This window comes from Poecilia mexicana, unplaced genomic scaffold, assembly GCF_051168715.1.
Source record: "Poecilia mexicana isolate PSO_F unplaced genomic scaffold, ASM5116871v1 scaffold_20, whole genome shotgun sequence".
Lineage (NCBI taxonomy): Eukaryota > Metazoa > Chordata > Actinopteri > Cyprinodontiformes > Poeciliidae > Poecilia > Poecilia mexicana.
This window is the reverse complement of record NW_028263389.1, coordinates 23,262,761-23,284,594: the sequence shown is the minus strand read 5'-3', so window position 1 is coordinate 23,284,594 and position 21,834 is coordinate 23,262,761. Positions and strand designations below refer to the sequence as shown.

The 21,834-nt window shown below is 41.6% G+C and overlaps 1 pseudogene across 1 annotated transcript; it reads right to left on the bottom strand.

Annotated features, from left to right (window-relative positions):
- Window positions 1-8,925: 8,925 nt before the first annotated feature.
- On the bottom strand, window positions 8,926-11,985 carry LOC106913207 (uncharacterized; annotated as a pseudogene). The gene is made up of 10 exons (XR_015761666.1): window positions 11,904-11,985; window positions 11,551-11,703; window positions 11,319-11,460; window positions 11,080-11,226; window positions 10,888-10,981; window positions 10,684-10,795; window positions 10,387-10,611; window positions 9,853-10,017; window positions 9,656-9,774; window positions 8,926-9,512 (listed from the first exon to the last, which is right to left on the bottom strand). The product of XR_015761666.1 is annotated as an uncharacterized LOC106913207 (transcript).
- Between the last annotated feature and the right edge of the window lie 9,849 nt (window positions 11,986-21,834).

The following is a 21,834-nucleotide window of genomic DNA, read 5'->3' as shown; positions in this document are numbered from 1 at the left end:
AAATACTGAATCAAGTGCTGAAAAAAATGAGGAAAATTAGGAAAATGCATCACATCAGTGAATGTGATGCATTCACTGACCAAATTAGTATGGGAATAAATGTGTAGTTCTTTATCATTTCAAGTGCAGCTATTGAACACTTCTAAATTCACGTCCTTGTATGTAAAACATATGGCACAGAATTCATCACAATATATTGCTGACCTTTTGTTAGTAAATTACCTTAATGTTACTTTAAATTACTCATACCCTAGGCAATAAGTGATGAGAAACCCCTCTTCCTTTTTAAGTTGCCTATTTGCAGACAGCAAAGACTCAGACTCTGAGTAGTGGATGGATGCTGAAGACTGTAAGGCGTGGCAGTGGAAGTTTCCAAATTCCTTGGGTGCCCTATATGAGAAACACATCCATATTTAAGCAGTCACACCATGGAAACACTGTCTGAAGTTATAAAGACACATTTTCTGATGACTGTTGATGCCAATTACAGGTTTGATGACAAAATGAAAATACTCACTCAATAGTCAAAATAAGACTCAGACTGTAGAATCACAGGAAGACATGAAAAGAGTCCTCTATTGTGTCCTTTCTACTGACCCTTACATGTGTGCTGAATTCCTTTGTCCCTTTCGGTGTAGGTTCCTGTATTGGCACTCAGTGGTGAGCTGCAAATGGGGGTATCTTGTACATTTTGATTTTTACAGAATCATTCTGATTTTGGCAAAATTCATTGCCAAAATCTGTTGTGGCATCTGTCATGTTTGTGGGAGATGACACCTTTCCACTCACAGACAGCTGGACAAGCAGCAGAGTCTTCTATTACCAACTGTCAAGGACATGCAGGCTTCTGTACAATGCCTTTGACATCTTACCCAACAGATGGTAGGTCTTTTGCACAATCATCATCCTTGACTGAGATAAGATCACCAAAATGACTATGGCTGCTGTCTGTCTCCACGATTCCCTGAGAGACTGCAAGTCAGAGGCGTACACACCACAAGACTGACAGACAGGGAAGAAGCCAGTCACAGGTTTGTAAAGGGAGACTAAAGGGGAAAAGGACTGGGACTATTACAGATTTTGCACTGACTATGAGGCAACTGCAATTCCCCACTGCAGGATTAATAAAGGAATATCTTATCTTATCTTATCTTATCTTAACTACAACAATCAAGCCAAATTGCAATGTGACAACCTTAAATATGTTTTGTTTTGTTTCCCCTGACGATCTTGGCAGTATAAAGACAATCAGGACTTCACAGACCAGGATTTCATCAAAGTCTTGTTTTTGAGGAAGTAAAGAGGGGCCCATGATTTGATTGGGTTAAATATACTGTTGGGACTAACACCAGCAGTATTTGGGCAAGAAGAAGCTGAGTACACCCTGGACAGATGGAAATACTGCTCAGGTAAAGAAAACACTGATGCTGACAGCTTGCCTCACCATTGGATGTGGAGAACTAGATTGTTTAGGTGCACAAAGAAGATATCCCATAGGACTAAATGTTTTGACAGTAGAGATACAACATGGTATCTCCTGTCAATGGTAATCTCTGTTAACAGTCTCATTGTTTCTCAGGAAAGCCATAAATATGTGTAGTGGGCCATGGGTAGCCGAGGAGAGATTCTACAATTCTTGGACTGAATCATTTGCATTCATTGCCAATGCCTTTAGGAATACCTGAATGTTTGCTCTGTAGTGAGAAATTGTCAAATAACAAACCGTACTTTCCGGACTGTAGAGCGCACCTTACTGTAAGCCCCACCTACAAATTTTTTGGAAAAAAGAAAGAAAGACAGAAAGAAAGAAAGAAAGAAAGAAAGAAAGAAAGAAAGAAAGAAAGAAAGAAAGAAAAGAACTGGAAACGTATATACATAAGCCGCATCGGGCTATAAGCCGCATGGTTCAAAGTCTGGGGGAATGTGGAAAGACATTTCCAAGGAAGGCGCTACATTAGCTGCTGCAAGTTACAAGTTACATCTTTCATGACCGATGTTGAGAAGCTGCCCAGTGATGTCCGTAAACAGAAGTCACATTAAAGGGATAAGAACACAATCCTGCCATAGGCACATATACTCAGGTGAAAAAAAAGGTATACTTTAGTATATTTCAAACATATTTAAATTTGTGAAAGTACACTTTAAGTATACTAAGTATTAAGCGTACTACCTATAAGTATATCTGAAGCATAGTAAAAGTATACTTGTTCCAATTTCGAAATTAGAACTTTAAACACACTTAACCATAATTGTACCAAAATCCACTTTTAATATATTAAATAAAAGTATACTTTAAGTGAACAAAATATAGCCTAAGTGTAAATATACACTTTCTCAAGAATATGTAAAATATATTTTGTGTATATTTTAAAATATATGGTCAAAATAGAATTTTTTAAAATTCACTTAACACTACTTTAGATTATTAATTTCAGTATGTTTTAAATTACATCTCAGTAAAGTATGCCTTAATTTTCTTTATTTAACCAGGTGAACCCCATTGAGATCCAGATCTTATTTTCAAGGGGGACCTGGGCAGACGTCTGCATCACGCAGCAACCTGATTACAAAATAAAACTAATTGATACATATGCAGAGGTATGTCTTTTAGGCACCTTTAAAGTGTGTTTAATGTAATATGTAGGCATTCTTTTTAAGTACCTAAAAAGTAGGAATTTTTAAGTGCCTTAATAATCTTTTACTATTTATTAAAATTGCATACAATAAAAAAACGACAGTCATGATGGAATTTTTAAGAAAGTACCCAATCCATTTTCAGATGTGTGATGTAAAACCTTATAATCAACAGGATTAGCTCCAGTTCACACTCCAGACCAGATGGTGGCGGTATTGCACACTTTCATTTATTTAGAAAACGCCACAAAGAGAAGAAAAAACTTGAACTCAGGGAAGATAACCATAGACATAATATAAGGATAGACGCCTCATGGACCGTTCTCGCCTATTGTCGCTGACGAGATTTAGGGCGGCCATCTTGGAGCGGTACTCCACTCCACTCAGCCTTATGTGTTTAGCAGCACAATGACGTATCAGCGGATTTAATCGATCATAACACACTTTTTTGTTACTGTAAACCATATTCAAACATCTATCAATGCAACATTTATAAACAATTATATTTTTTAAGTATGTTTTTAATACATAGTTCATCATATTTAAATATGCTTAGTGGCTATAACAATAAAATAGGAATGGAATATTCTGATATCGATGTATGAAGAGCATATTACAAAGCACACAGCCGTTCATAATTTATTTAATAAATTATTTAGTAATATCAATATATATTTATATAACTATACAAACACTAATAAATAAAGATTAATAATGGCACAAATAAATGATTAATACTGAATTTTATATATATATATAAACTAAAATATGTTTTTCAGCCGACGAGTCCAAAATCCGATGCGAGATTTATCCGTGCTGCAGTGAATCCGTCTCTCTTTATAGATATCTCCCTCTTCTTCCTCACATCGTGTCTTTAGGAAATTTTCAAAACAAAAACGGAAGATTTAGGATGTATATTACTTTTGACAGAGTGAAAGAATATAAATAATAGTCTTTACCACCTGTGTAAACTTTGCCGGTGAATGTTATAACACATAATATAAGTTTTATAATATGTGTTATATTGTTTCATTTCTAATATAGGCCCTTGTGTCAGATAATCTAAGTCAATGTTAGAGAATAATTATTTTTTTTTAGATTAACAGAATCTCAGTTAGCCTTCATAGCGGGGCTGAACCCGTATTACACCAAGCACTGTAGCTAATATTAGCTGGTATCTCGCCGGTGGACATAAATACAGTAAAGTAATATTCTAATCACAATATATACACAATAATATGTCCATCTTACTTGTGAAACGTTGTCTGTGGAGCCCTCACATCAATAATCCATCAATCCGAACAACAATATCCCTCAGTGCTGAGGCATCTTCTGCTGGTTTGATTGAGCAAAGTAGGAGGGTATACCGCTCCAAGATGGCCGCCGTATTTCCTGCGCCGGAGCGGTCCATGAGGCGTCTATGCTTATATTATGTCTATGAAGATAACAGGCGCTATTCAAATTCGCCATTTTTACTCGCATAATCCTCTCCTGGGGCTGCCACCTTATCGTGGTGGAGGGGTTTGAGTGTCCCAATGATCTTAGGAGCTATGCTGTCTGGGGCTTTATGCCCCTGGTAGGGTCACCCAAGGCAGACAGGTCCTAGGTGAGGAACCAGACAAAGCGCAGCCTGAAGACCCCTATGATGAATATAAACTTTGGACTCGGTTTTCCCTCGCCCGGACGCGGGTCACCGGGGCCCCCCTCTGGAGCCAGGCCTGGAGGTGGGGCACGATGGCGAGCGCCTGGTGGCCGGGCTTGCACCCACGGAGCCCGGCCGGGCTCAGCCCGAAGAGAAGACGTGGGTCCCCCTTCCAACGGGCTCACCACCTGTAGAAGGGGCCAAAGGGGTCGGGTGCATTGTGCTACGGGCGGCAGCCGAAGGAGGGGACCCTGGCGGTCTGATCCCCGGCTTCAGAAGCTGGCTCTTGGGATGTGGAATGTCACCTCTCTGGTGGGGAAGGAACCGGAGCTAGTGTGCGAGGCTGAGAGGTTCCGGCTAGAAATAGTCGGCCTCACCTCGACGCATGGCTCTGGTTCTGGAACCAGTCTCCTTGAGAGGGGCTGGACGTACTTCCACTCTGGAGTTGCCCACGGTGAGAGGCGCCGGGCAGGAGTGGGCATACTTGTTGCCCCCCATCTTGGCGCCTGTACGTTGGGGTTTACCCCGGTGAACGAGAGGGTAGCCTCCCTCCGCCTACGGGTGGGGGGACGGGTTCTGACTGTTGTCTGTGCTTACGGGCCGAACAGCAGTTCAGATTACCCACCCTTCTTGGAGTCCTTAGAGGGGGTACTGGAGGGTGCTCCTCCTGGGGACTCCCTTGTTCTACTGGGGGACTTCAACGCTCACGTGGGCAATGACAGTGAGACCTGGAGGGGCGTGGTTGGGAGGAACGGCCCCCCCGATCTGAACTCGAGTGGTGTTCTGCTGTTGGACTTCTGTGCTCGTCACGGATTGTCCATCACAAACACCATGTTCAGGCATAAGGGTGTCCATATGTGCACTTGGCACCAGGACACCCTAGGCTGCAGTTCGATGATCGATTTTGCGATCGTTTCATCGGATCTGCGGCCGTATGTCTTGGACACTCGGGTGAAGAGAGGTGCGGAGCTGTCCACTGACCACTACCTGGTGGTGAGTTGGCTCCGGTGGTGGGGGAGGAAGCCGGTCAGACCTGGCAGGCCCAAACGTGTAGTGAGGGTCTGCTGGGAACGTCTGGCGGAGTCCCCTGTGAGACGGAGCTTCAACTCCCATCTCCGGCAGAGCTTCAAACACGTTCCGGGGGAGGTGGGGGACATTGAGTCTGAATGGACCATGTTCCGTGCCTCCATTGCCGAGGCGGCTTATCGGAGCTGCGGCCGCAAGGTTGCTGGTGCCTGTCGCGGCGGCAACCCTCGAACCCGTTGGTGGACACCTTCGGTGAGGGATGCTGTCAAGCTGAAGAAGGAGTCCTATCGGACCTTTTTGGCCTGTGGGACTCCAGAAGCAGGTGATGGGTACCGGCGGGCGAAGCGGCATGCGGCTCGGGTGGTCGCTGAGGCAAAAACCCGGGCGTGGGAGGAGTTCGGAGAGGCCATGGAGAAAGACTTCCGCACGGCTTCGAGGCGATTCTGGGCCACCATCCGGCGTCTCAGGAGGGGGAAGCGGTGCAGCACCAACACTGTTTATAGTGGGGATGGTGTGCTGCTGACCTCAACTAGGGACGTTGTGGGCCGGTGGGCAGAATACTTCGAAGACCTCCTCAATCCCACCAACATGCCTTCTGTTGAGGAAGCTGGGCCTGTGGACTCTGGGTTGGGCTCTCCAATCTCTGGGGACGAGGTCACCGAGGTGGTCAAAAAGCTCCTCGGTGGCAGGGCCCCGGGGGTGGATGAGATCCGCCCGGAGTTCCTTAAGGCTCTGGATGTTGTAGGGTTGCGTTGGCTCGCGCGACTCTGCAATATCGCATGGATATCGGGGGCAGCTCCCCTGGATTGGCAGACCGGGGTGGTGGTCCCCCTGTTTAAAAAGGGGGACCGGAGGGTGTGCTCCAATTACAGGGGGGTCACACTCTTAAGCCTCCCTGGTAAGGTCTATTCAGGGGTCCTGGAGAGGAGGGTCCGTCGGATAGTCGAACCTCGGATTCAGGAAGAGCAGTGTGGTTTTCGTCCTGGTCGTGGAACACTGGACCAGCTCTACACCCTCAGCAGGGTCCTGGAGGGTGCATGGGAGTTCGCCCAACCGGTCTACATGTGTTTTGTGGACTTGGAGAAGGCGTTCGACCGTGTCCCCAGGGGGGCCTTGTGGGGGGTTCTCCGGGAGTATGGGGTACCGGGCCCTTTGATACGGGCTGTCAGGTCCCTGTACGACCGGTGTCAGAGTCTGGTCCGCATTGCCGGCAGTAAGTTGGGCTCGTTTCCGGTGAGAGTTGGACTCCGCCAAGGCTGCCCTTTGTCACCGATTCTGTTCATTACCTTCATGGACAGAATTTCTAGGCGCAGCCGAGGTGTTGAGGGGATCCGTTTTGGTGGCCTTAGGATCGCATCTCTGCTTTTTGCGGATGATGTGGTCCTTTTGGCTTCATCGGAACGTGATCTGCGGCTCTCACTGGAGCGGTTCGCGGCCGAGTGTGAAGCGGCTGGGATGAGGCTCAGTGCCTCCAAATCCGAGGCCATGGTCTTGAGCCGGAAAAGGGTAGAGTGCCTTCTCCAGGTCAGGGGGGTCGTCCTGCCTCAAGTGGAGGAGTTTAAGTATCTGGGGATCTTGTTCACGAATGAGGGAAGAAGGGAGCGGGAGATCGACAGGCGGATTGGGGCAGCGTCTGCTGTGAAGCGGGCGCTGTACCGGTCCGTCGTGGTGAAGAGAGAGCTGAGTCAAAAAGCGAAGCTCTCGATTTACCGGTCGATCTACGTTCCCACCCTCATCTATGGTCATGAGCTTTGGGTCATGACCGAAAGAACGAGGTCCCGGATACAAGCGGCCGAAATGGGTTTCCTCCGCAGGGTGGCTGGGCTCTCCCTTAGAGATAGGGTGAGAAGCTCGGTCATCCGGGAGGGACTCAGAGTAGAGCCACTGCTCCTCCACGTCGAGAGGAGCCAGTTGAGGTGGCTCGGGCATCTGGTCAGGATGCCTCCTGGACGCCTCCCTGGTGAGGTGTTCCGGGCACGTCCCACCGGGAGGAGGCCCCGAGGAAGACCCAGGACACGCTGGAGGGACTATGTCTCTCGGCTGGCCTGGGAACGCCTTGGGGTTCCCCCGGAGGAGCTGGAAGAAGTGGCTGGGGAGAGGGAAGTCTGGGCCTCCCTTCTGAAGCTGCTGCCCCCGCGACCCGATCCCGGATAAGCGGAAGAAGATGGATGGATGGATGGATACTCGCATAATATTGCCTTAAAAGTAGAGAGGGCCTTGACAATAGTTACTTTTTTTTTTTTTTTTTTTTTTAATAAACTTTATTTCTTGTAAACAACAAAAAACAACTGTGCTGTGTACATATTATAAAAAAAATAAACAAAAACAAAACAAATATAATTGCCAGGGGGAACATAAAGTGAAATAAAATAGTGACAGGAAAATTACAGTCAAAATATTCTTGGATAAAGAAAATAGTACGAATTGTAGTATATGTTCCAGATGTCACAGTGAATTAACATAAGAGAAAATCCAAAATTCCAAGTTGATTGCAAGTCCATATTGTGGTTTTTGCTTTTTGATTAGTTGAATGTTGAATTGTAAATATATAATGTTTAAGTTCAATCAAAAAACTGAAAAATCTGTTTTTTTCCTCAAAAATTAACATTTATGTAGGTGAAATTTAGCCTTAAGAAGTAATAAATTGATAAAGAAACTTTTCAAATTTGTTTTTTCATTTTGTTGAAATCCAAACAAGATATTTTTCCAGTATAATAGAAAACCTGCTGATATTTTTGAGTCAACAAAGTTACAAAAATGTTGCCAAAATACTTTAGAGTAAGAACACAACCAGAACAAATGAGTGACTGATTCTGGGCCTTGACAATCGTTACTAATTTTGGTAAATTCAAGCTGGTGACGTCCTAGTCCGAGTTAGACGACAACACAACTGGACAACAACCATGGAAATGAGATGTGGGTCACAAAAGGAGCCCGAAGGGACGAAGGCTGCTAACGTGTTGCTAGCTAGTGGTAAGTTTGCTTATTAATTATCTTCGTTTAATTATAAGCAGTGCAGTAAAGATATATAACTTACGCTGGTTTCATAAATAATTATTTTATCAATTTTATTGTGACTTGTACGATTATTACTATAGCAATCATTCAGCTTCATGTTATAAATGCATGGAGGCTGTTTGTTGCGACTTATACTTTTATTCACAAACTTAACCTGGTTTTAATTAAGCTCCATAAGACAGAGACTTTGATATTGTGAGTACTGTAGAGTAGGGTAAGAGTACACAGTAAAAAACGAAGTGTCAATTTAACACCTATAGAGTTGAATTTAACTCCGTTTCAGATAACATTTGGTCCCACTCGAAAATAGTGTAAAATGTACTCTATGGCCAGTGTCAAATTTCCAGAGTTAATTTGACTCATTTTAGTGTCAAAATCAACAAGTCATTGAGTCAAATTATTTAACACTATTGTTTGTTTACACTCTTCAGAGTAATACTGTTATTTTTATGGAGTTAATTTTACACTAAATTTACTTAAACTTTTACTTTATTGTGTTGTTTTTTCTTTATCTTTTCTCCAGTTTTTTACACATATATCATATAATGTTAAATCTTAGCATTATATGGCTTTTATAAAACCTACCAGTCACAATAATCACAAAGTTATAAGTTCACAGTGACATTTATTCAACTTTATGATCCAGGGACATAATTACTGTAACAGTGTCAGTTTAATCATCTTCAAAACAATGTTCACCAAAGATAACAATATGGGACAACAAAGAGCAGTGTCATTTGCTCTATATGAGACGTCTATGTCAAAGGGCTTCGGATAACATAGATATGTGACATCAAACAACAAAACCTTGCATAGTTTTAATAACTTCATAAGCATAAAAATGTTCATGAAAAGTTACTGTACATATGTCACACTAATGGAGCATTCTTGCTCTCAACTCTGCAACTCTGGCTGTTTCCTTTGTTTCTCCAACTGATTAGTTGTAAACAGTTGTTTGGAGAAAGGTGAAGAAGTTGGTCAAGGGAGCACTGTATGACGTACTAAACACATAATGGGCCTTAAAGAGCTCATCAAGAGCTCCAACTGAACATGTTGCCTTACATGGAATAGCATAGTTGTCAATCACAATGAAGAATGCATGAATACTGCTTTGGATGGATCCATGGGCCAGGAGGTAGGGCTGGGTACGTTGTGTGATTTTGTCAAGATGCTGCTGCACACTGGTTCCAACCTACATTAAAAAAATAAATAAAAACATGACAAAAGTATTTAGTGACAAATTTCTGAATGAAGATCAGACAGTCAAATTTTGAATTGTAAAAATGAAGAGACTGAATTATGGATTTTTATCTTTAAATAACTGTTTAGCAGTACCTTTAGAAATCTGATGAGGTGATCCACTGCTTGAGATGCAGACATCTTACCCGGCCTCCTTTGTCCTTGTGCAGATGGTGGTAGCAGATGCAAAATAGCAGACATGTCACTATCCCAACCTACAGAGCAACAGCTTCAGGTTACCATCATCCCACTAACATATGAATTTGTCACAATTACCTAGAGGACCAACATACCATTCTCAGCTTCAGCAGCCAACTCTGCATTCCGCAATAAATCCAAGAGCTCAGTGGTGGGTACCAGGCCATGGCTTTCCTTTATGACCTTGGATTTGAGACTGGTGGGCCACTTCTCCAAAAATTTGTTGGCAGTGCCTTCGCCAAACTGAAATCTTGTTCTACCTGAAATGCATAAATAAAAGCATTTCACACAGTGATAAGACGGTAAATGGCCTGTACTTGTATAGTGCTTTATGAAGTCCAGAGGACCCCAAAGTGATTTACACCACATTTAGTCATTCACATGCTGATGGTGGTGAGCTACATTGTAGCCACAGTTGCACAAGGGAAGACTGACATAAGCAATGCTGCCATGTGCCACCATACTTTCTGAACACCACCAGCAGGCAAGCCAGGTGAAGTGTCTTGGCCAAGGGGAAAACCGTTTAGAAAGAGTTGTGGTTCAAACTGGTAATACACAGGTTACAGGACAAACGCCTATGACTGTTGCCACTGAATATTTTAGTAGTGTAAGAGATAAAGCTGTCTTACCAGTCCTGCTGTGTCCAGAAACCGTGGAAAGACAGAAGACATTTGTTGCTTTCTTTTCATCATTGACCATTGAATGACGGTAATGGAAGGTCGCCTTCATCTTCTCACGGACCGTGTCATCATCAGCAGAGTGTTTCAAAACAGCAATAGCTGCTTCCACTTCCTCATCTGACAGCACTTTGTCAGCAGTGAAAACCCTGGAGTGACCATGGCCTGGTCCACCACCTAAAAAAAAAAGTTTCTCTCAGCCACAGATTTTATATTACTTTACATATACTCACTATTGAGAAAACTTACTTTTGGGAGATTTGCTACCTGAGGCACCTCTTTCCTCTGCAGTTTTTCTTTGAATGGTCTTTAAACGCCATGCAAGGTATCCTGAACCGCTGTCTGGATCATAGTAAAGCTCCTATGTCAATAAACACAAGCAGACTTACCATTCCATAAACATCTTTGAAGGTAAATATATATGCTTAATGTTGCTAAGACCCTTTTACTTACATATTCATGTTTTGAAAATGGGTCTTCCAGATAGGGAAATAGGGCAACGATCCCCTGAGCATACATCACTCTGATGCTTTTAGGAGGGGATGATCTGATGAAACAATGAGTCACTAAACTGACGTTTGAAAAAATAATGAAAAACAATTCAAAACAAAATGTTTCTTTATAGCCTCAGTGTATGATTCTTACACATGTGCTTCTGTCATTGCAGCTGTAAGGATGTTTATCATCTGTCTTCTGGTTGCATCTGTCCAGCATTTAGTTCTTGCATACTCTTGCATGATTCGCTCACCACCACCAGGCTTTGTTGTCAAGATTTTTTTCAATCAACTTCAACTTCAAAGAAAAAAAAATTACAAACTCTTGAACCACTAAACCTAGAAAGTACATAAACAATGCTAAATTAAATGTAATAACTTACTGCTTGCACCTCACAATTTATTTTACATGGGCTTTTAGGTTGACTTCCTTCAGCAGCGGCTTCTTCTGATGGGTCACACATTGGGAAATCCAGAATGATAGTATCATCAGATGTCACTGAAAATGAAGATGATGATGGTAGAACAGCACCTGCACAAAGTAAAGCAACAGCCTGTTTAGGAGAACTCTAATGCTCCCAAACCAGCTTCTAAATTAAATATATATACATCGGTGAATTACCAGGATCTGCTTTGTTGCTCAACATAACTCGAAAGGTTCCAGGTGACTGATTCACTATTTCTTCAAAAACATCTACATCAACTTCTGTTTCAGACTGGTCATACACCTTCAGATCCTGCTGTCTGCCTTCTGGAATGTTAAACTTCAGGCACACTAAAGAAATATTAAAGAAGTGAAAATGAAGACATGTACTGCTGATAAACAAAGGCTGAAATAAGTAGAGTAACCCAACTAATTTTACAAAATGCCAGTGAGTTCAATCCAGTACAACATTTTAATACGTTAATGCAAAGAAAAAATTACTTAATGCAAGACGGATTTATTTAGCAAGATTATATTACTAACTTACTAACCTTCTCTCAGGAATGCATCAAATGTTAGGTTAGAAAGTTTCATGTACTTCTGCTCCCCACCAAACAAAACACGCAGTAGCATTGTCTGTTCGAAAAAAAGATTAGCAAAAATAAACAACCATGACAGACACATTTTAATAGTTAATAAATGAGCTTCAAAGGTAATGTCATTTGAAAACTGAGTTCATATTCCTGATACACTTGAAGATAATCTGTACAAGCAGTATGGCGCCTGTTAGCTGCTACATCCATGATGCTAACCAAGCTAACATGACTCGGTAGATGCTACGACCCCGAAGTACCCACGGAGCCTGGGCCTATGGCATAAGGCACAGTGATTAATACTATTACAATTTAGAACAGTTACGTATTCTTACCTTGACAACCTTCAGAAACAAACTGAGCAAATATTTTGAGGTGGACAACTTGTCTAGCATAGGGCTATCCCTCGGCTCTCGCCCTAACAACTTTCTCCCGCTACCCTGAATGTCAACAACGGAATAAAACGGGTACAAAAATGAGGAGACATGGAGGGGTTACTTACCTTTTCTGTAGCACAACTCCGTGCAGAATCCAAAAATGGAAGTAGCCGCTCACGAACTTAAACTGTTGCTTCGTCTTCTTTCTTCCTCCTCCTCTTCGCGGTTGCCAAAAATCTTTACTGGCGCGTTATTGACACTTGACAGAGTCAAAAGTTTCACTGCGTGAATGTAGCATTTTACTCTGACTTTTAACTCCAACGTCAGAGCCGATTTACACTCCATATAGTTATAAATACTCTATTTAGATTAAATTAGGTTTACACTGAAATATTAACACCACATTTTTTACTGTGTATCTCCTCTTTAGGCTGTCTTTTTAAGGATGGGACCCTCATGTCTTTTAATCAAGTTGTGGAAGCCTTTGGAGTAGCGAAAAATAACCTCTTCCGTTTCTTCCAGCTAAGAGACTTTGTTAAAAAATAAACAACTCTACTCAGGACACTGAGGTTTCAGGCATTGAAAAACTGTTTTTCGGAACTCGTGAAGCGTCACTCAGTTTGTGCTACAAAACATTAAAATGTCATAAACGTCACTTATCCGCTCTGGCTCAGGCCTGGGGAGGAGAGCTGAATATCGAGATCACTGATGAAATGTGGAGCAGTATCTGGAACTCTGCCAGAAAAATTTCCATTTGTAATCGTTCCTGGGTGTTGCAACTTAAATTACTACATAGAGCTCACTTGGCCCCAAACTGGGTGTCTAAGTTTAAACCAGTATCCTCTTCACTGTGCCCTAAATGTAAAAGTACATGAAGGCAGCCCCACACACTGTCTTTGGTCATGCCCCAAGATCCACATACTGAGAATCTATTCTGGTTGAGACTAGGAAAATTATCAAAACTAATATTGATCTCGATCCAGTGTCTCTTCTCCTTGGTCTACCAAACAAATATATCCAAAATCCAAACAAGAGTAAGCTGTATAATGTCCTAATTTTCTGTGCTCATAAGAATATTTTGTTACAATGAATTTCTAATAAGTCTCCTACTATTTCTGGGTGGAAGAAGCTTATTTTGACTTTCTAACATGCCTTGTCTACTCCAAGACTGACATTTTTGGACGCATATGAAAGCCCTTCTTGAACTATTCTGAAGGACACGTGTCTACCATCTTGTCTCGAGCATTTAAGCATTTATAAATGCTTAAATGTGGAATATATAATGATGGAAGTATGTATGCCCCCTATCTTAAATTTTATTTTTGTCTCCTTTGGACTGCACTGCTGAGCTTTTGTTCTGTTATGTTGTTATCAATAATAAACATATCCATAAAAAAAAAGATGTTAAGGTGACAGGAAAATTAAATATATCACTCAGTAATTATACGTTAGGGGAAAACATTGCCAGTGAAACACTACTTAATCCCACAACTAGTCTTAAAAACAAGAAATCGAAATATACAATTAAAAATGAATATCAATTATTTGCACTGTTGTTTAATCCAAATTAAGTCAGCAGCTCCATCAGGGCTTCAGGGGCTCCATAAATGCTAACATTTTAACACAGGCCAGACAGATGAATGTAACACTTGTTTATTGAGATGATCAATGCTGATAAATTTGATTCAATTTCAGCACACATAAATTAAAAGATTTTAAATTGTTTAACATTTAAATGTAAGATTTTAAGGAGCTGGCAAGTTTACTTTGTAAAAATTCAGAGAACAATATTCATAGTTAGATTGTTTTGTTACCATAGCTACAATCTGATGCTGTGAGAATAATCTTTAAGTTTGAGCCTTAAATGCTTAAACTATAAACCTATCTTCTACAAACATATCTTTCAGGAATAAATCTGCTCCACCAGTGAAGCGATCAGAGCAACAGAGATGCTTGCAATCCGGCTTAGAAAAAAAAAAGAAGCCTTTTTTTTAAATTATTATTATTTTCCTAAAAACATAAACAAGAAAGGCTTAGCCTGGTGGTGGCGCTAGTAAAGGATGGTGGGCGCCAGGCCTATAATACACTGAGGGAAACCCTGGACTTGCTTGGCATTTGCACAGAAATCAAACCTAAACTGTATTAATTTAATTTTATATACATTTCCTTTTCAAAACGCTGCTATTTTATTTTATAGCTGCAGGTTGCGTTTTATTGCACTCCGTTTGTTGCCCTGATAAGGGGTACGTTAAACACGTTCCATTTAAAATATAAAGCTATAAATGAAACAATGAAGGGTACTTTAAAATGTTTTGACCTTTTTTTGGGTGGTGATTTGAGGTAGGCTAGCAGAAAAGGGTAAAGAGTACCCTGTGGTAGTGTAACGTGTATGCGAAAATCAGCCAGAACCCAAAACGCAGCCAAGACCAGAGATCAGATCAAAAGGTTTATTACTAAATAAAGGGAAAAGGAGGGGGTTCCACAGGGGAGTGGTCACACTGGTGAGTGAGGAGGTGGAGGACCAGAGGGGTCGGGAAGCCAGCTTGGAGAGGGTAGGGTGAAAGGGCAGAGGGGGGCCGCGGGGACTCAGGGAGGAACTAGATGACAGGGACAAAATCCACAAACCAGAGGCCAGTCGTTTACACAGTCCAGGGTCATGCACAGGGGTTTCTCAGGCAAAGTAATCCAATAGACGGCAATCAGGAGGCAGGGTCAGGACCAGGCAGGGTTCAGCAACAGGAGGGCACAATCTTATCCATATCCATATTCTATATAACTCTCTGATTTTACCATATCTATCATATTGCTGTGAAGTGTGGGGAGTTAATTACAAGAGCTCTTTACATCCGGTAACCGTCCTACAGAAACGAGCCATTAGAATCATCCATAATGTCGGTTATTATGAGCATACAAACCCACTCTTCATAAAATCCAGAATTCTCAAATTTGACGAGCTTGTAGAATTTAAAATGGCTCAATTTATGTTCAAAGTATCTAAAAAGTTGTTACCTGAGCACATACAGAGCACGTTTTCTGAAAGAGAAGGGGGGTATAACTTAAGGGGTCACTCAAACTTCAAGATCCGCAATTTTAGAACAACAAGAAAAAGCTTCTGTATTTCAATTACAGGTGTAAAGTTATGGAACAAGTTACATGAAGATTTAAAACAAAGCAATAGTTTAACACAATTCAAAAGAAAGTACAAAGAGGTAATTTTCAATAGATACACATACGGGTGATAGAAAGCAATAAGGTGTGTATTGCAGATAACTTGGTGTAAGGGTTTAGAAAGACAAACCAGCATAAAATGGGAAAATGTATAGGTAAATATTAGTAACTGTTACTTCTGACTGCCACTTTGATTTTGATTTTTTTAATGACAGTAGGACTCTAAAGTTTCAAGTGTTTAGGGGTAGGAGTTTATAAGTTCTCACTTCTTCCTACCCCATTTTGAGCATGATATGTTAAACTGAAACAAAAAAATCTGTATTTTCTCTACTTTCTTATGCACTTCTTGTTACTGTGCACTATTTTATTTTTATATTTGTATCATGTTCGAATAAAATTTCATTTCATTTCATTTCATTTCATCTTCAGAGCAGAGGGAAAAAGGCAAAAATCAGTGGTCAAAAAACAGGCAGGATCAGGAAACCAGAAGACTACTTGGAACATGGACTAGGCTTGAAAGCTGTGACAGTGGCAACAGACGATCTCACACTGAGCTGGTGACGAGCAGCTGTTTAAATAGGCAGCAGCACAGAGCAGGTGAGGGTAATGAGTAATCAGCACACAGAGGGTGGAGCTGAAGGGATGATATCATGACAGGTAGATGAATTTCCTCTGCATAGCGAGTATTACAGAGACAAATGTTGGGTGATGTGTCAGACAACTCAAGCTTGGCTTAAACTCATGCAAACAAATAAAACAATTCAAAAAAAGGCTATGCTAAACTCCTCCACAGCAATGTCAAAAAGGACACAATTGCTTCAAACTGCTAAAGATGCTCCTGCAAGCTACTGCTTCACAAGGTTCAGTTGGTACTAGTTTTCCACTCACAGCTTTTCCACTTTGGCTTTGTTTTTGTATATTTTCTGTGTGCAGTGTTTTTGTACCGTAGAGGTTGGATTTATGCACCAAGCCACTTTTAGTAAATCTATCATAAGCATGTGCTGCATATAAGTTCCAACAGGTGTCAACACAATGTGTTGGAAAGAAAACAGCAATTCTCTGTTTTACTGCAGCATGCCTCCTGCCACCGCCCTCCCAGCTGGGAGAGAAGACAAACTCACATTGTGAGGCACATGGATGATGCATCAGTTTAACTGCAGCCACAGCCAATCTGCAGTGTATGCCACTGTCAAAATACAACCATGAATCAGCATGAGCGGTGCTACCATGCTGGTGACTGTAAAAGAATGTCATTTCAGTTTTTGCTGCTCGACACAGAAACTCAATCAGCTTCTCTGACACATTCATTTATCAGAACGACGATTTCCAAAGCCTCCAACTGTTCGACAAGCATGAGAGATACCAGATCGGTGCCACAAAGAGAGGTGGGGAAAAGACGGTTTTCTAAGAAATACTGTTTTGTAGCAGATTTGTTGGCTTTATGTGAGCATAAGTTTTCCTTTGAATGGGATTAGTACTTTTAGATGGCCTCTCTGTTGTCTCAGGCTTAGAGTGACTGGTCCCCTGGCAAGATTTGCCCATTTGCCTTTGTTGGAAGTCGTCCATTTATGCCTAATTAGAAAGTTTCTCTAAGTGGCTGATGCTAGAATTCACATTGGCAGAAAAATCCCTACATACAGTTGAAATCAAAAGTTTACATACACTCAATAAAAAGACATATTCACCTTTTTTCTCACTGACTGAAATAAAATCGGACAAAACTCTTATTTCAGGTCAATTAAAATGACAAAAAATATTTCCATTACTAAATACATCAGTAATAAGAGAAGGAACAAATCTTCAATGTCTTCAAAATCAGAAGTTTAGGGTCAAACCCTATTTCATGGTTTTGGAGACCTCTGATAGGTTAGCTGACACATTTGAGCTAATTGGAGTCTCACCTGTAGATGTATTTTAATGCCACTCCTGAAACACATTGCTTTCAAGTTTGACACAAAAAGGAAGTTAAATGAAGATATCAGGAAGAGGAGCATGAGTCTGCTGAAGTCTGGTTCATCCTTGTGAACAATTTCCAGGTGGTTCAAGGTGCTACATTTATCTGTTCAAACAATAACACACAAATATAGACCATCAGACCGCTTAGCCAGGAGATTGGTTCTGTGTCTCAAATGTCCAAATGTGCAGATTGACCCCAGACTAAAGCCAAAAGACCTTGTGAAAATGCTGTCTGGAGCCAGGAGTCATTATCTATAGTGAAACATGTCCTGCACCACCATGTCCTGAAAGGCCACTCAGTGAAGAGGAAGCCATTACTTCAAAATAAACATAAAAAGCCAGATTGCAGTTTGCAAATACACACAGGGATTTCTGGAGACATGTCTTGTGACCTGATGAAATTAAAGTGGAACTGTTTGGTCATTATGACCATTGTTATATGTAAAGGATAAAAGGGGACGCTTGTAAGCAAACTTTAGCGAGAAGCTTGTGGAAGGAAACCTAAAACATCTGACCCAAAAACTACAAAGGCAACCCTACCAAATACTGAAATGTATGTAAAATTCTGATTTTGAAGACATTAGGGAATAAATCTCTGACATATTCTTTGTCGTCATTGTGACATTTAGAAAATGGAAACCATTTTGGAAAGTCTAACTGACTTGAAACAAGAGAAATCTGAGTTGACTTCAGCCAGTGGAGAAAAAAAGGTGGATGTTTCTTATTATGCCCTGTGACTAGGGTTGCCACCCGTCCCGTAAAATACAGAATCATCCCGTATTTGGCTGTTAAATGTTGCGTCCCGTATTAAACCGACACAAGACGCGATTCGTTCCATGTTTCTATAAATGTCCGATAGACACGCCTATCACACACATATCAACACTAGGTGTAACAATAATGACCAAAATAAATCACTGGTTGCGGGAGCTAAACGACCCCAGAACGCTACGTACCGACGCTGTTGTCACGGTTGCCTAGAAACGGACACTACGCAGCCGTGGTGAGGTGCTATCAACCCGGGTCTTTTTAAAACGTCCTTGACCCGATTCTCCACCGTCCTTAGAAGCAAAACCTCAAGTAAAGATAAATACGTGAGTGGGAATAATGTTTATGAGGATGAATAAAGACAATTTAAAAAAAATTGTCCATTGTGGCGCAGTGTGATTACCAGACAGACCAGAGGAACTGTAGACGCGTTAGAGCCTAAAAAACCAGAAATCAGCATCTCTTCATCCCTCAATCATCTTCTGAGGCTGATATGGTAGAACATTTTGTTATTAAGTTTTTTCTTGTGATTTTAGTCGGCGATATTGGTTTGCTTATTTTCTTACTAATAATATCAGCCAAAATAATACTAATGGTCATTTAAAGAACAAATCATACAAATAGACATCAAAATGTCCTACTTTTAACATTTTGTTAATGCTTTCTGTATGCTTTATTTTGAAATGCTGATATATTTTGACTAAAATACCAGAATGTTCACATAACTTTTATACTTTTGGCTGGCTGAGGACACATTTTGAATATTAAATCAGGTGTTATGATCAGTTACTCAGTACTTGAGTAGTTTACCAAATACTTTTTACACTTGCTTAGTTAAACGTGTTTAACCTGTTGGTCTCAGGTTGTCATTCAGAATGGCAGGGGTGTCAAACTCCAGTCCTCAAGGGCCGCTGTCCTGCAGTGTTTAGATGTGCCACAGGTAAAAAACAGTGGAATGAAATGGCTTAATTACCTCCTCCCTGTGTAGATCAGTTCTCCTGAGCCTTGCTAATGACCTAATTATTCTTTTCAGGTGTGGTGCAGCAGAGGCACATCTAAAAGTTGCAGGACAGCGGCCCTTGAGGACTGGAGTTTGACACCCCTGTCACGAGAGGACCCAAATTTGGGTCCTCTCGTGACAGACAGGTTAAAGTGTGCTACTCTGATTGGAGTTCAGCTTTGGGTTACTCTAACTGACCTCTATGCATGAATCATTGCTCTATGGATCACTTTTTAAAAACAAAAAAACACTCCCATAAAATAATGTCTATCACTGCAGCGGACGTCCACCACATGAGAGTAGGACGACGCGCCGTGGGGAGCGTCCCTTATTTTTATTTCTGAAAGGTGGCAACCCTACCTGTGACAGACCGGCGACCTGTCCAGGGTGAACCCCGCCTCTCGCCCGAAACGTTAACTGGAGATAGGCACCAAGCACCCCTCCCAACCCCACTAGGGACAAGGGTGTTAGAAAATGGATGGATGGGTTTTTTATTATTCAGTGTATGTAAACCTCTAGTTTCAACTCTAGGTGGGGCGGATAACAGATAAACAACAGTAGAGCATTTTTTTTATGTAGGATTTAGCATTTGAAGTTGCCGGGTTTTTCACTGTTAAATTACTTGCCAAGTGCCAAACAAACTGTAGTTACAGTCTGAGAAAAAAGGGCAAATGCATCGAGGGATAAGGGTGAGAAGTCACTTGACAAAGACAGAAAGGGCATAACTGGATGAGATATCTGGAGGTGCTGGAGAATTAGCCCCATACTATTCAGCTTTTGACCTTGGGGACGCCGAGGCACTTTAGAGAGTCAGAAACAACTTAAGCATTTACTATTGAGATAAGCCTCTCTTTTGCTCCAACTTGTCTCTCTAATCTGCATAACGTCGTGAAAAGTCCTTGTAGATGATTCTTCTGCTCCAATAGAACTAATAACGCTGCTTCTCTTTTGGTGAAAAATATCCACAATTACAACAACCTTGCAGAGAAACAAAAAGGGCAAGCTACTATTCTGACAGCTTACACACCAAGGAGCTCTTGCCTTACAGATGTCACGTTCATGAATTTGCACTCCCTTGATGATTTGTTTCTCCACTAAAACAAGTCAAATGTTTTGCTCCTTTTGTGCTTTAAAGCTGCTATTCAGATTTTGGCTTGAGAACATTACAAAGTAAGCAAAAAAAAAAAACTCTTTTACAGACGTTCCTCACAATCGTCTTTGAATGCATTGAAAAAGTAATTCAAAGTGGAATAGTCCATTGCAAACCATACCTGCTGACCAGTGGTGGGGTGTGAGTGTTTCAGTTTGGGAGGAGCTAGCATGTCCAAAACAGGAACCAGAGGATATAATTGGTGGCATGAGCTTCCTGGAACATCATATCTCCAACAATCAGTAAATGAAGTTTAGCAGACACAGAAGATGCCTCATATAAAGATTAAACAGCAGTACAAACACTTTTCTTTCTTTTCTTCTTCAAGCTTGTCATTTCCTGTAGTGCCTTCTTTCCTCATATCCTTCATTTCTTAATTTTATTTTATTCATCCTTACCTGTCCTTTCTTTCTATCTTTTATTGTACCCATCCTTTCTGTCTCATGCACATACATGAACATCTGTTTATCACGTGGAGAGAGCTTCAATAAATGTTTGAATTTTTCGCTGTGGTGATTAACATTTTCTCCATGTTGACACAGCTTCCTTTCATTCACTGGTGTTTCTTTGATTCCCTTCAGCAGCACCAAGCATACCTGGGTGTGACGAGTGGACAGAACTTTGCATCTAAAGGGTTCAGCGTTCTTTCCTGTTAGAATGGTGTTAAAATATTGGCTCTTATGTTTTGGTATTCTATTGACAAGATGAATAGTATCATTGGGTGGGGGCCTTGTTTAGAGAAATACTCCCACTGCTCTCTTCAGATAAAGGATCATCGTCTCTGATTTGGCACCTTTCATCAGCGATGATGTACTGCTGAAGGAGTCATCACGCCATGGTCGGATCACAGCTATAAAAATGCTCCCCTCAGGTTTCAAATCAGCAAAGTTGAAGCTTGTTGTTTCAATTAGGACACAAGTGTATATGATTCTAAAAAAATGACAATGAGGCTGAAGATAGTAACAAAATCTAAAGTTGGATTTGATTTCTCAAAAGCAGGGGTCCCCAAACTATGGCCCGTGGGCTGGATCTGGCCCGCCACATCATTCGGTCCGGCCCCCTGAACAATGCCGGATCCGGCCCGCCTGCTCATACCAGAGAGCATTCAGTGTTTTTTTTTTTATATATTGTATTTCCTGGTTTATATGTGGATTTTTCTTCAACCACCAGGGGGCTTAGATGTGAAACTAACTTTCCCTCAATGGAATATATACTAGTCAGTCCCAATCACCGTTTCACTCATGGTTTTTTCCATTTGCATTCTGGGTAAAAATCTATCTAAAAGCGCGAATGTGTCGTTGCCCCCCCCTCCCCCCCCCCCCCACCCCCCCTCAAAGACAGAACAGCCCTTCTCCTCCAAACCCCCCCCCCACCCCCTACCCCCCGTCAACAAGAATTTTCTAAGGTCTCTTTCTCCAAAAACTAAGACCGGCCCCCGACCAGAGAAACGAACAGCTATGTGGCCCTCGC